The sequence below is a fragment of the Mastomys coucha genome, unplaced genomic scaffold (genome assembly GCF_008632895.1).
Source record: "Mastomys coucha isolate ucsf_1 unplaced genomic scaffold, UCSF_Mcou_1 pScaffold9, whole genome shotgun sequence".
Taxonomy (NCBI): domain Eukaryota; kingdom Metazoa; phylum Chordata; class Mammalia; order Rodentia; family Muridae; genus Mastomys; species Mastomys coucha.
In genome coordinates, this window is record NW_022196915.1 from 73,718,529 (window position 1) to 73,729,424 (window position 10,896).

The 10,896-nt window shown below is 39.1% G+C and overlaps 1 long non-coding RNA gene across 1 annotated transcript in view; it reads left to right on the plus strand.

The window, feature by feature from the left end:
• The first annotated feature begins 2,395 nt into the window (after nt 1-2,395).
• The window catches only part of LOC116084722, a 24,250-nt gene continuing 15,749 nt past the window's right edge, over nt 2,396-10,896 (plus strand). The window contains exon 1 of the long non-coding RNA XR_004116238.1: nt 2,396-2,622. This is a non-coding gene — a long non-coding RNA (uncharacterized LOC116084722). The remainder of the gene's footprint in view (nt 2,623-10,896) is intronic.

The window sequence follows — 10,896 nt, forward strand, 5'->3', positions numbered from 1 at the left end:
TTTATTTACATAGTTGGAAATCTGTATACAGTCCAGTGGTGTTAGAATCAAATAAACTCAAATACAACTCATAAAATAATAAAAGAAATTTGTTGTTTGGCTTAGATATTTTTTATTGATATCTTGGTAGCTGAACATAGAAAATGAGATGTTTTAAAATTGCTGTTACCTCAATTTTTGAGTATATTTCTATGAAAGGTAGCCACTCCAGTGTTGTCCATGCTCCAGTAGCTGACCCAGAGTCCATGTGTATAGGAGAAACATTAATTGGGCTCAGTGGGTTAAAGAAATAAGTAAGTAGGACATAAAAATAAAGATACTCTACTTGTGCTGGACGGAGGCCCCTGGCGTATATGTAGCAGATAGCGATGCTCTTGTGGGTTCCCCAACAACTAGAGTGGAGGCTATCCCTAAAGCAGTTGTGTATCTATGGAATCTTAACTAGACTGGCTTGTCTGACCACAGTGGGAGAGGATGTGCCTGGCCCTGCAGACTTGATATGCCACGGTTGGGGGATACTCAGGGGGGTACCCTCTCAGGGAGAAGGGAGGATGGAGGGAAGGATTATGTATGGGGGGATGAGAAGGGGGCAGCAATCAGGATGTAAAATGAATATATAAATAAAGTAATGGTAAATATAAAGATGCTCGTTTATGACTGAGTGCTCCAAATTCTCCTACTTTCTGCACATTGTCCAGTTGTGGCACTTTGTATTAATTTCCATTTATTGCAAGAAGAAACTTTCCTTATGAGGGTCAAGTGATGTATTGAAATCATCTCTTTAAAACTCAGGTAGATAGGAGGAAGAGGAGATGGAAAGACTGTAAGAGCCAGAGATAATGTCTGACTCCAAGAAAACTGTCTTCCACACACAACAGGATTGATAGTCACATGAACTTACAAAGACTGAAGTAGCAAGCACAAGACTTGTGGAGGTTCAAACCAGACAAAATCCCAGCACTGAGAGGAGGAAATGGATACAAAGTCTCACCCCTAAAGAAAAAGTTAGTTACAACAGACAGTTTTTGGGAATGAGAAAAATGTTTTTTTCTAATGGTTTGTAACTGGATATATCAGTCATACTCTAGGGCAAGCTCTATATTCAGGGATAATTGATCAACACAAAACATACTCCATGGTGTATGTGTGTGTGTGTGTGTGTGTGTGTAGGTGTAGGTGTAGGGGTAGGCTTTTTGTTTCATTTTGGCATTTTTGTCCTATTGCTTCTTTCCATATTTCTTTTTATGATGTTTAGCTTTCTTCTGTTCTTGGAGGAGAGAGAGAGAGAGACAGAGAGACAGAGACAGAGACAGAGACAGAGAGACAGAGGAAGAGACAGAGAGAGACAGAGAGAGGAAGAGACAGAGAGACAGAGAGAGACAGAGAGAGGAAGAGACAGAGAGACAGAGAGAGACAGAGGCAGAGAGACAAAGACAGAGACAGAGACAGAGAGACAAACATACAGAGAGAAATATAGAGAACATATGAAGCTGGGTGGGTAGGAGGTGGGTAGGATCTTAGAGAAATTGGAGAAGAGAAAACTTGATCAAACATATTGGATGAAAAAATAACCAAGAAATAAAACCAGAGGGCATGAAGTTGCAAAGAGGTGTGTTGAAGTTCTGGGGAAAGTTGCAGGTGAGGGGGTGGGGTTGATATGATCAAATACAGTGCATATATGTATGAGATTTTCCAAAATTAAACTTTATTTTATTTTAAAAGAATAAAATATATTTATTTGACCTAAAAAATCCATTGAACTTTGCTTTAATTCAAGAAGAACTTGACAAAACTGACTTTTCTTTTTGACATCTTACAAAGTAGAATTCAACTTTAGAATATCTTAGAAAACTTTGGCAGAATAAGTACAGCAAAACACCTTCCATTTTGTTCAAGGATAAGTCATATGTCAAGAAAAATGTCCGAGCATATGACAACATCTTGTAGAGAAATTTTGACCTTCAGTATGTATTGTGCTGTGGTCATGGGGAAATGTTCTAGTTCGTATGATTTTTCTTATTTGTCAAGAATATGACAGCTCCTAATTTTAAAACCCACCAGTTAGACTTGTGGTTTGAATATATGATATTAGTGTGACGGTATTGCCTCATCAATTGAATATGAATTTCAGCAAGATAAAAATGTGGACTTTTAATATTATCTAGATGATCTTATCCTGATGGTATTTGCTTTCTTTTTATTGGAGTATGTTTGAGAATACCAATGAACTTATATAGAGAAAGGATACAATTAAAATATATTCTATTTTGATAAAAACTTTCATTTATATAAAATATCTTGATAAGAAGGGTAGTCCCACTATTGTTAGACTATTAGTTTCTTTAATTTTGTAAATGCTAGTGGGCTCAAAAAAATACCTTTTCAAATAATGAACTGAATTTACACTTAATAAAATCAGCTCAGTAATGCTAGTCAACTAAGCTACATAGACAATGAGAGGAATAGCATACAATGTGTTCTGCTGAAATTAATACATGTTTCTTAGAGTCTGCCATCTGCACCCGGGAGCAGGAGGTGAGGCTGTTCCAGAGCCTGCTGTGCACGGGTCCCTATTAGAAGAGAGCTAGTCTCCCAGAAGTGCTCATACTCCCAGGCCAAGAGGTGAGATCTCCACTTTCTCTCCAATAACTGTCAGCAGGCGCAGAACACAGGAACAGTGGAGCAGCTGGGACAGGATCCTTCAGGTCTGCCATCTGCACCCAGGAGCTGTGGCTGTTCAACAGTTTCATGCTGTGCATGGGTCCCATCAGGAGAGAGCTGTTCTTCCAGGAGTGCCTTCACTCCCAGGCTCAGAGATAAGATAGCAACTTTCTCTCCTGTAACTGTCTGGAGCAGGGCAGCAAGGCGTCAGGAACAGAGGAACAACTGGGCCAGGATCCTTCCAGTTGCCACTTGCAACTGGAAGGATCCTTAGAACTTAGGCTGTTCCAGAGCCTTCTGTACACAAGTTCCACCAGGAAAGAGCTAGTCTCCCAGGAGTGCTGACACAGGCTTACAGACCCACAGGAGGGACAAGATCCAGCCAGACACAGCAAGACCATCTAACACCAGAGATAACCAGATGTTAAAAGGCAAACACAAGAATCTTACCAACAGAAACCAAGGCTACTTGGTATCATCAGAACCCACCAGTTCTCCCACCACAGCAAGTCCTGGATACTCCAACACACTGGAGAAAGCAAGATGTGGATTTAAAATCACATCTCATGATGCTGATAGAGGAATTTAAGAAGGACATAAATAACTCCCTTAGAGAAATATAGGAGAACACAGGTAAATAGGTAGAAGCCCTTAAAGAGGAAACATAAAAATCCCTTACAGAATTACAGAAAAACACAACCAAACAGATGAAGGAATTGAACAAAATCATCCAGGACCTAAAAATGGAAATAGAAACAATAAAGAAATCACAAAGGGAGACAACCCTGGAGATAGAAAACCTGGGAAAGTGATCAGGAGCTATAGATGCAAGCATCACCAACAGAATGCAAGAGATAGAAGAGAGAATCTCAGGGGCAGAAGACACCTTAGAAAACATTGACACAACAGTCAAAGAAAATGCAAAAAGCAAAAAACTCCTAACCCAGGAGTTTATCCAGGAAATCCAGGATGGAATGAGAAGTCCAAACCTAAGGATAATAGGTATAGAAGACAGTGAAGATTTCCAACTTAAAGGGCTAGTGAATATCTTCAACAAAATTATAGAAAAAACTTTGCTGATGTAAGAAAGAGAGGCCCATGAAAATACAAGAAGCATACAGACTCTAATTAGACTGGACCATAAAAGAAATTCCTCCCATCACATAAATAATCAAAACACCAAATGCACTAAACAAAGAAAGAATATTAAAAGCAGTGAGGGAAAAAGATCAAGTAACTTATAAAGGCAGACCTATCAGAATTACAACAAATTTCTCACCAGAGACTATGAATGCCAGAAGGTCCTGGGCTGATGTGGTACAGATCCTAATAGAACACAAATACCAACACAGGCTACTATACCCTGCAAAACTCTCGATTACCATACATGGAAAAAGCAAGGTACTCCATGACAAAATCAAATTTACATAATCTCTTTCCACAAATCCAGCCCTTGAAAGGATAATAAGTGGAAAACTCTAACACAAGCAGAGAAACTACACCCTAGAAAAAGCAAGAAAGTAAACTTTCAGCAAAACTAAAAGAGCCACGTGACCAGAATTCCAACTCTAACAACAAAAATAACAGGAAGCAACAATTACTTTTCCTTAATAACTATTAATATCAATGGATTCAATTCCCCAGTAAAAAGACATAGACAAACAGATTGGTTACATAAACAGGACCCAAAATTTTGTTGCATTGAGGAAATCCACTTGAGTGACAAAGACAAACAATACCTCAGAATAAAGGATGGAAAACAATTCTCCAAGCAAATGGTCCCAAGAAACAAGCTGGAGTAGCCATTCTAGTATTGAATAAAATCAACTTTCAACCTAAAGTGATCAAAAAAGATAAAGAGGGACATTTCATACTCATCAAAATTAAGATCTACTAAGATGAACTCTCAATTCTGAACCTCTACGCTCCAAATGCAAGGGCATCTATATTCATAAAAGAAACTTTATTAAAACTCAAAGCACACATTGCACCACATACAATAATAGTGGGACACTTCAACACCCCACTCTCAGCAATGGACAGATCATTGAAACAGAAACTAAACAGAGACACTGTGAGACTAACAGAAGTTATGAAACAAATGGATTTAACAGATAACTATAGAACATTTTATAGGATATACCTTCTCAGCACCTCACGGAACCTTCTCCAAAAATGACCATATAATTTGTCAGAAAACAGGCCTCAACAGATACAAGAAGATTGAAATAATTCCATGCATCATATTAGATCACGGACTAGGGCTGGTCCTCAGTAACAACATAAACAATAGAAAACCCACATACATGTGGAAGCCATCTACTCAATGATAACATGATCAAGGAAGAAATGAAAGAAATTAAAGACTTTTTAGAGTTTAATCAAAACAAAGGCATAACATACCCAATTTTATGAGATACAATGAAAGCAGTCCAAAGAGGGAAACTCATAGGTCGGAATGCCTTCAAATAGAAACTGGAGAGAACATACAATGGCAGTTTGACAGCACATCTGAAAGCTCTAGAATAAAAAGAAGCATGTTCACCCAAGAGGAGTAGACTGCAGGAAATAATCAAACTCAGGGCTGAAATCAACCAAGTAGAAACAAAAAGAACTATACAAAGGATCAACCAAACCAGGAGCTGGTTCTTTGAGAAAAATCAACAAATTAGATAAATCCTTAGCCAGACTAACTAGAGGTCACAGAGAAATATGTTCTAATTAACAAAATTAGAAATGAAAAGGGAGACATAACAACAGAAACTGAGGAAATCCAAAAAACATGATATCCTACCACAAAAGCCTATACTCAACAAAACTAGAAAACCTGGATGAAATGGACAATTTTCTAAACAGTTACAAAGTACCAAAGTTAAATCAGAATCAGATAAATTATCTAAACAATCCCATATTTGCTAATGAAACAGAGACAGTCATTAATAGTCTCCCCCACCCCCCAAAAAAGCTCAGGACCAGATGGGTTTAGTGCAGAGTTTTATCAGACCTGCAAAGAAGACCTAAGAACAATATTCCTCAAACTATTGCACAATATGGAAACAGAACACACTCTACCCAATTCGTTCTATGAAGCCACAATTACCCTGATATCTAAACCACAAAAAGATCCAACAAAGAAAGAGACCTTCAGAACAATATCCCTTATGAATATGGATGCAAAAATAATCAATAAAATTCTCAGAAACCAAATCCAAGAACACATCAAAATGATCATCCATCATGATCAAGTAGGATTCATCCTAGGGATTCAGGGATAGTTCAATATATGGAAATCCATCAACATAATCCACTATATAAACAAATTCAAAGGGGGAAAAATATATGATTACTTCATTAGATGCTGAGAAAGCATTTGACAAAATCGAACACCCCTTCATGATAAAAGTCTTGGAAAGATCAGGAATTCAAGGCCCATACCTAAACACAGTAAAATCAATATACAGAAAACCAGTAACCAACATCAAACTAAATGGAGAGAAACTTGAAGCAATCCCACTAAAATCAGGGACTAGACAAAACTGACCACTCTCTCCCTACCTATTCAATATTGTACTTGAAGTCCTAGCCAGAGCAATTAGACAACAAAAGGAGATCAAAGGGATACAAATTGGAAAGGAAGAAGTCAAATTATCACTATTTACTGATGATATGATAGTATACTTAAATGACCCCAAAAATTCCACAAGAGACCTCCTAAACCTGATAAACAACTTCAGCACAGTAGCTAGATATAAAATAACTCAAGCAAATCAGTGGCCTTCCTCTACACAAAGGATAAACAGGCTGAGAAAGAAATTAGGGAAACAACACCCTTCACAATAGTCACAAATAATATACAATACCTTGGTGTGACTCTAACTAAGCAAGTAAAAATATGTATGACAAGACCTTCAAGTCTTTGATGAAGGAAATCAAAGATCTCAGAAGGTGGAAAGATCTCCCATACTCATGGATTGGCAGGATTAATATAGTAAAAATGGCCATCTTGCCGAAAGCAATCTACAGATTCAATGAGAGCCCCATCAAAATACCAACTCAATTTTTCACATACTTGGAAAGAGCAATTTGAAAATTCATCTGGAATAACAAAAAACCTAGGATAGCAAAAACTATTCTCAAGAATAAAAGAACCTCTGGTGGATCACAATCCCTGACCTCAAGCTGTACTACAGAGCAATTGTGATTAAAAAACTGTATGGTATTGGTACAGTGACAGGCAGGTAGATCAATGGAATAGAATTAAAGACCCAAAAATGAACCCATACACCTATGGTCACTTGATCTTTGACAAAGGAGCTAAAATCATCCAGTGGAAAAAAGGACAGCACTTTCAACAAATGGTGTTGGTTCAACTGGCAGTCATCACGTAGAAGAATGCACATCAATCCATTCTTTTTGTTTAGATATTTTCTTTATTTACATTTCAAACATCCATTTCCTGATGAAAAAAAACCCTATTCCCTCCCCCCTCCCTCTGCTCACCAACCTACCCTCTCCTGTTTCTTGGCCCTGGCATTCCCCTACACTGGGGCCAGCTCCTTGTACAAAGTTCAAGTCCAAGTGGATCAAGGGTCTCCACATAAAATCAGATACACTGAAATTAATAGAAAAGAAAGTAGGCAAGAGCCTCAAGCACATGGGCACAGGGGAAAATTTCCTGAACAGAACACCAATAGCTTATGCTCTAAGATCAAGATTTGAGAAATGGGACCTTATAAAATTGTAAAGCTTTTGTAAGGCAAAGGCCACTGTTAATAGGACAAAAAGGCAACCAACAGATTGGGAAACGATCTTTACCAATCTTAGATCAGATAAAGGGCTAATGTCCAGCTTATTCAAAGAACTCAAGAAGTTAGACTCCAGAGAACCAAATAACCCTATTCAAAAATGGGAAACAGAACTAAACAAAGAATTCTCAACTGGGGAATACCAAATGGCTGAGAAGCACCTAAAGATATGCTCAACATCCTTAGTCATCAGAGAAATGCAAATCAAAACAACCCTGAGATTCCACCTCTCACCAGTCAGAATGGCTAAGATCAAAAACTCAGGTGGCAGCAGATGCTGGAGAGGTTGTGGAGAAAGAGGAACACTCCTTCATTGCTGGTGGGATTGCAAGCTGGTACAACAACTCTGGAAATCAGTCTTGCAGTTCTTCAGAAGATTGGTCATAGTACTACCTGAGGACCCAGCAAAACCATTCCTGGGTATATACCCTGAAGATGCTCCAACATGTAATAAGGATACATGTTCCACTATGTTCATAGCAGCTTTATTTATAATAGCCCGAAGCTGGAAAGAACCCAGATGTCCCACAACAGAGGATTTGACCACAGCATTGATATGTTGGTTCTTATTAGAATGGGGAACAAAATAACCTTTGTAGGAGTCACAGAGACAAATTGTGGAGCAGAGACTGAAGGAAAGACCATCCACCTAGGGATTCATCCTATTTACAGTCACCAAACTATTGTGGATCCCAACAATATTCTGTTGATTTTGTGGATATCAACAGAAGTCAGATATAGGTGTCTCCTGAGAGGCTCTAATAGTGCCTGACAAATACAGAGGTGGATGCTCTCAGCCAACCATTGGACTGAGCACAGGGTGCCCAATGAAGGAGATAGAGAAAGGACCCAAGGAGGAACAACAATATGAACCAACCAGTACCATACAGAGCTCCCAGTGATTAAACCACCAACCAAAGAGCACACATGGAGGGACCCATGGTTCCAGCTGCATATGTAGCAGAAGATGGCCTTGTTAATCATCAGTGAAAGGATAGGACCTTGGTACTGTGAAGGCTCTATGCTGCAGGGTAGGGTAATGCCAGGGCCAGGAATGGGGAGTGGGTTGGTTGGTGAGTCAGGGGAGGGGAGAGAGGTTAGGGGGTTTTCGGAGGGGAAACTAAGAGAGGGGATAACATTTAAAATTCAAATAAAGAAAATATCTAATAAAAAGAATAAGTACATGTTTTTTAGATACAGATTAGCTTATAAGCCATTGGAAAACTGAGGGAGGGCAAGGTCACCACAACATGAGTTTCAATAAGTCAATATTGTACATCCAGACTTCATTTCTCTGCCAAGAAGAAAGCCTCAGGAGTTAGAAAGATCTTAATGGAACAACTAAATATTTTCATTTCTGACAGAAAGTATCTTCCTGTACAGTAAGTCTATGTCATAAGATGCTCCACAGTGTGATGTACACATAGATGTGGGGAGCAAAACACACAGAAGCAGTATCCGTAGTATAGTTATTCCACAGTCAAACAACAGTAGAGAGTTTCTGTTTTCTGACTTTTTAATTTCCCCATAATTGGCTTCTCTTAGAACTGAATTCAGTAATGATCTTCATCCCAAAATAGATATACTCAAATCAAAAAGGTACATGATTGCAAGGGAAATACTGAAGATGATTTTAAAGCAGAAAGCCATTGGATTTATGAGGCATACGGCTAGATGTATTGGCTGGTTTTGTGTGTCAACTTGATACAGGCTGGAGTTATCCCAGAGAAAGGAGCCTCCCTTAAAGAAATGCCTCCATGAGATCCAACTGTAAGGCATTTTCTCAATTAGTGTTCAATGGTGGGAGGGCCCATAGTGGGTGATGCCATCCCTATGGTGGTAGTCTTGCGTTCTACAAGAAAGCAAGCTGAATAAGCCAGGGAAGCAAGTCAATAAGTAACATCCCTCCAGGGCCTCAGCATCAGCTCCTGCTTCCTGGTGCTAGAGTTTCAGTACAGACTTCCTTTGGTGATGAACAGCAATGTGGAAGTGTAAGCTGAATAAATCCTTTACTATCCAATTTGCTTTTTAGTCATGATGTTTTGTGGAAGAATAGAAATCCTGACTAAGACACTGGGTGTTTTTGTCTTCTTCTTCTTCCTTTTCTTCCTCCTCTTTGTCCTCCTCTTGTTCTTCTTTTTCTTCTTTCTTTCTTTCTTTCTTTCTTTCTTTCTTTCTTTCTTTCTTTCCTTCTTTCTTTCTTTCTTTCCTTCTTTCTCTCTCTCTCTTTCTTTCTTTCTTTGTCTTTCTCCTCCTCCTTCTCCTTCTCCTTCTCCTCCTCCTCCTCCTCCTCCTCCTCCTCCTTCCTCCTCCTTCTTCTTCCTCTTCTTCTTCTTCTTCTTCTTCTTCTTCTTCTTCTTCTTCTTCTTCTTCTTCTTCTTCTTCTTCTTCTTCTTCTTCTTTTTCTTCTTCTTCTTCTACTCCTTCTCCTTCTCCTTCTCCTTCTCCTTCTCCTTCTCCTTCTCCTTCTCCTTCTGCTTCTCCTTCTCCTTCTCCTTCTCCTTCTGTTTCTGTTTCTTCCAGAGTTGTATGGGCTTTCCCTGGTACTTAATTATCCTGTTGTCCTTTGAAACTCATGAACTCTTCAGGAAGGTGAATGGGATGGTTCACTTCATGTTTTAAATTGACTAGTCTGAGGAATGCCTAAGGATCAACAATGCATTATCTGTATGGGTCTTTAGGGATGAGTGTTTGAAGTGATAAACTGAGTAAGACATGATTCTCCTTAGAAGGTGGGGGGGGGGTCTTAGTTAGGGTTTCCATTGATGTAATGCAAAACCATAGCTAAAAAGCAAGTTGGGAAGAAAAGGGTTTATTTGGATTACACTTTCCAGATCATAGTCTATCATTGGAGGAAGTCAAGATAGGAACTGAAGCAAGGCTAGAACCTGGAGACACATGTTGATGCAGAGGACATGGAAGGGTCCTCCTTACTGGTCTTCTCCCCCGTGGCTTACTCAGCTTGCTTTCATATAGAACCTAGGACCACCAGGTCAGGGATAGAGAGTCCAGTGGTCAGCTGGATCTTCACCCATTGCCAACTAATTGAGAAAATGCTTTACATCTGGATCTCATGGAGCATTTCCTTAACTGAAGCTCCTTCCTCTCAGATGACTCTAGATTGTATAAAGCTGGCACAAAACCAGTTAGTACAGTGGGAATCATCTATTCAATTGAGGATCCATATTAAGCAAAAAAGCAGAGGAAGAAAATAAGTTTTTGTTTTTGTTATTTTTTTTTCTGGAAAAGACATATATATATATATATTTGGCTGCCTTGACACTCACAGGCTTACAGCTCTGTCACTCCAGTATGCCTCCATCTTCCTATGGCCAACTCTTTCACATCATCAACCCAGGACACCCACCACCAGTCATACTGGTCACAAGGCCCGCTCATTTCCAGTGTGATCTCATCTTAACCAATGCAA